Here is a 4,651-nt window from a genome sequence, read left to right as displayed (position 1 = left end):
AATATTTTTTTCGACAAGTGGAGAACAATTTAATAACTTTGTTTACTTCAAATTTATTTTAATGAAAGATAATGAAAATATAACATAAAATTAGTCTGAGTTGATTAAATAAAAGTTTTAAAGGAAACCTCACGTTTTATTTCAATGCAATGCAAGTATTATATTAGCAGTGCCTCAGAAATCTTCAAGAACTTTTATGAATTTGTCCATGTATTTGCCAGTGGGGTCGAACTTCTTGAGGAAGTCTCCGTAATATTCGGGATTGTTTTTCTCCAGACCCTGCATAAACGTATGGGCCAAGTGCTTCAGTTTAGGGCTGCATTGATCACATGCTGCTTCTATTGTATCTTGTGCTATATCTGAGAAATAAAAAAAGCGATTATTATTTAAAAAGACTCAAAATGAAGTTTCAATCTACACCCGAAAATAAATCGGCCAAAACTGCTGGAATAAACACACTTGTATTGTTTCCCGAGTTCTTTATGAATGTAAATAAAATTTATGAACGATGTGGTACTCGAATAAGCGACCTCTCCGGGTTCCGTCCGAGCGCTCTTCCACTGAGCCAACACTTCGACTGACTTTTCGTTAATAAATCAAGGTATGTTTTGAGCAACTCTCAGGTTGTGACACCTACTCAACCCCAATGTTTGCGTAATATTAGGAAATTGACTTGAGATTTCGCTTATCAAACATACTGTTAATTTTTTTAAATATCAGAAATCACTACAGAGTATAAATAACAAAGTCGCTTCCTGTCTGTATATCGATATAATATAATATGCTTAGTTAATTTAAGCTACGCAATCGATTTTGATTTAATGACTGTTTTTTTAATTAGATTTTTAACTGGGTTCTGTCCGCGACATAGTTCATCTTAGGGCCTATTCAATAAGAATGACAACGAACGAAAGCCAGAATAAGGTCCCCTTCACATACTCTTTAAATTTCGTTTCAACCAACGGCACAGAAATCAATGCTTCCTCGGGAATAATTAATAATTTTGGGATAACACGTATTCTTCATGAAGCCCTGATAACATTTTATTGTAAATTAATACAAATTCAATTTAAAATATTTTTATTCAGAATAGGATTCAAAATTACTTATTGAACGTCAAAACCTACCCATTCAAAATAGACTGCCTCAGACCTGAGAAGAACGGGCGCAAGAAACTCAGCGGGCTTTTTTTTTATATTTCTATAAGAATATGGATTACAATGTGATATCGTACAATAAACATTTATTATATATTATACATATATAATGAGAACCTAAGGGTGTTCCCTTCATTCCCAGTCTGTGGTGTTTATTAAGAAAATCGTTTATGCTATAGTAAGCTTTCCCACACAAACGTTTTTTAACAATTCTTTTAAATTTCCCAACACATTTGTTTTGCACATTTTCTGGAATCATATTGTAGAAGCATATACATCGCCCAATAAAAGACTTACTAACTCGACTTAACCGAGTAGTAGGCATAACAAGTTTATGCTTGTTACAAGTTAGTTAGTTGGTTAGTTTAAGGCCTGAAAGCGTAACAAACAAATACTCCTTAAATTAATATACATACCTTTATAACTCTGAAATTCACCACACGGTGCTTTATCCAAGAAACATTCGACTGCGACGTTAAACCTGGCCTTATCGTTTACCAATGCTTCCATATCGAAGTCTTCATTTACCTCATAACTTGCCATTCCAAAACATGCACCACATAAAACAGCAAGCACTACAGCTTTGGTCATTGTAATCTGTAAAATATTAAAAATGCTTTATAAATATTATTTTTTGTTACATTTTTTATTAATTTAATCTGTTTTTTAAATTATCGTATTTCTTTTTCAAATATAAAGTAACTCCAAATATTATGAGCTATCATCATGTTGAGCCATAAGAAAGGCTTGATTATAGGTGGAAAGAGACTATAAGATCTCTGGTGTGCCGACGAAACATTTTTGTGGCTACAACTATGGATGATAATATGAGTGTGCTGTCAACGACTTGAAATAGAAAATGGCAACATCGGCCTAGCAGTGAACAGAGCAAAAACTAAAGTGATGATAGGTGATCGAGCCGTAAAGCTAATAAATGAAATGTGCAACATTCCTGGCATTAATTTCGTCGACTAATACATATATTTGGGCTCCCAAATCAACAACAACGGCAGATGTGTCCCTGAGATAAGGAGAATCGGAATAGAAAACCATGATTATTATGTCCTAACTAAGCAATTTCTTATCCAAAATTATTGATATCAAAACTATGACTAGATGGACTCGAGCACTGGGTATCCATATCTTCCTGTATGGAATAGAAACTTGAACAGTCAGATTATTTGATACTCCTCTAGATGCCGCATGTAATGTTAAGTAATATTAAATCGGCGCTAAACAAGCAAATTCCCGCACACACTGGAATGAATCATAATACTAAGTTAAATTGCACCAAGGACAAATATATTACGTTTGAATGATTTTTGGGTTTTCAAAGTCCCTCTTTTTTATTTAGTTTTCTTGATCTCAGTTAAAGAGCTTTAAAGAAATATCCAATTTGGAGACAATTCTGAGAAAGAAATCTAGCAAATCGTTAAATTTTTTTAAATATCATTTTTCAGTTACGACTGCAATTACGACCAGCAATAATAGAGATAATTCTGTGGATGGAAAAAAAACCTATTTATATTTAAAAGATCAGAGAAACTAAGGAGAATAAAAAGCAGTCGCAACAATTTGCCCAAAATTTCAGGAATTTCCAGGAGTCGTTGCATCCTGAACTCACATTTAATAAGCGAATGGTTGCATAGTAATATATAAAAAAGGGAAATTAGTAATTTTAGTTCAATTAATAATATGACAGAACATGAATACATTCATTTAAAAATTGGTTTGACAAATTTGTTTTAAGGCTAGTGTAATTTGACACAAGGAGGTGTAAGATTAAAGAAATATCCTAATATTTCATTAAGTCTGCTGTATTTTTAACCGACTTCATAAAGAAAGAGGTTCTCAATTCAATCGGTATCTTTTATATATGTACACCGATAAGTCTGAGGCTTGTGAACCGATTTACGTAATTCTTCTTTAGTTGGATGCGGAATAGATGCCATTTGGTCCCATGAAATATTTACATAGTTTGCCCAGTAGTTTTCATTTGATGAAAATTTTGTCTACCTGGATGATATAATTGTTTTTTGTGTACGGCTTTTTTAGAAGTTTTCATTCAGGGTTATTATATATTATTACTAGCTGACCCGACAGACGTTGTTCTGTGCATTGTAAATAAAATACTGTTTTTTATGAATAATTTTCAAAACATCAAGAATTATTTCGTAATATTATGCTCCTTGTTGTTTTAATGAAATTGTTTCACAGCAGAACTGTCTAACCGTGGGTCAATAAACTCTCTTACAGGAAATATGTCCATACAAAACAAATATTGGAAATAAAAATAATTATGGGTCCCAAATCGAAATAAGAATCTCTCTGTATTTGTATGTATAAATAATAGTATTTTATTAACATTAAAGGTAAAGGTTTGCATAATACGTGTATTAAATTAAATTTTTAGTTATTTGATTCATTTCAGTTTTTGAAGTCGGATTTTTTAAACGTAGTTTTTTTTTGTGTGGTATAATCAAAATTGTTTGAACATAAATAAGTAATATGTTTCTTACAATTTATCATCAACACATCAAAGTTTTTGCGGAACATCGCTTGAAACAACCAGCGCAATATGACATACCATCCAAAACATTATCTTAAAACGCCCGTAATATTATAATCTGAAACTCCCATAACTTGAAATACAATATTATATTAATATATTGAACAAAACTCACCATCGTTATAATATGTTGACTCAGCTTACTCACACTGCTCCTCTAATATTTCTGAACATTATATAAAGGAATATATTTGTTAAAATTATTACAATATCCTTTACATTATTACACTTAAACGTTGAATTTTTTCTAACCATTCAAATAGTAATAAACGCCACTTCCCAGCTATTAATAAAAGATATAATAACCAATAATTTAATTAATTATAATATTTATAGTTTGCAATTTATTTTTATTTTTATTATATTTTGTTGAAGTGAAACTCCTTTATCGACGCATGAGAGAAATTTTATAGCAAATCGTCACGACTTTCGGTTACGCCCCATTTTGTATTTGTTTAACACTGTCCTATTGACAGGAGTCAGGTGAAGTTGCCAAATACAATCCCATCGTTTGTCGTATCTTTTCATTTCGTTAATTTGAACACAAACCGTACAATACCGTGATACGCTTCTTCTGTCCAATAAATAAATGCCCTATGCTCACCGAGTTGCCCCATATGACCAATATATCGTAAAGCTGAAACCACGAATGCATGATATGCCATTAGCGCTGTTTTTCACCTATTGTTTTTGATACGCGTCTGAGGACAAATACATGTTCATTAATTTTTTTGTTAATTTTGTCAACAAAATATAAATACACAGAAAATTGACAAGTTGTGCTTCTTTAATATTCTCATTATGTTACTTAACATTAATATCTTTTCGTTTTTTTTTATGTAATAAGAGGACAAACGAGCGTACGGGTCACCTTGTGTTAAGTGATCACCGCCGCCCACATTCTCTTGCAACACCAGAGGAATCA

At 31.9% G+C, this 4,651-nt stretch overlaps 1 long non-coding RNA gene across 1 annotated transcript; it reads right to left on the bottom strand.

The window, feature by feature from the left end:
- Positions 1 to 267: 267 nt before the first annotated feature.
- Positions 268 to 3,901, bottom strand: LOC126976935 (uncharacterized). The gene is made up of 3 exons (XR_007732038.1): positions 3,842 to 3,901; positions 1,574 to 1,754; positions 268 to 359 (listed from the first exon to the last, which is right to left on the bottom strand). It is a non-coding gene; the product is annotated as an uncharacterized LOC126976935 (long non-coding RNA).
- Between the last annotated feature and the right edge of the window lie 750 nt (positions 3,902 to 4,651).

The sequence above is a fragment of the Leptidea sinapis genome, chromosome 42 (genome assembly GCF_905404315.1).
Source record: "Leptidea sinapis chromosome 42, ilLepSina1.1, whole genome shotgun sequence".
NCBI classification, from domain to species: domain Eukaryota; kingdom Metazoa; phylum Arthropoda; class Insecta; order Lepidoptera; family Pieridae; genus Leptidea; species Leptidea sinapis.
The sequence above is the reverse complement of the archived record's forward strand: the minus strand, read 5'-3'. Positions and strand labels throughout refer to the sequence as shown.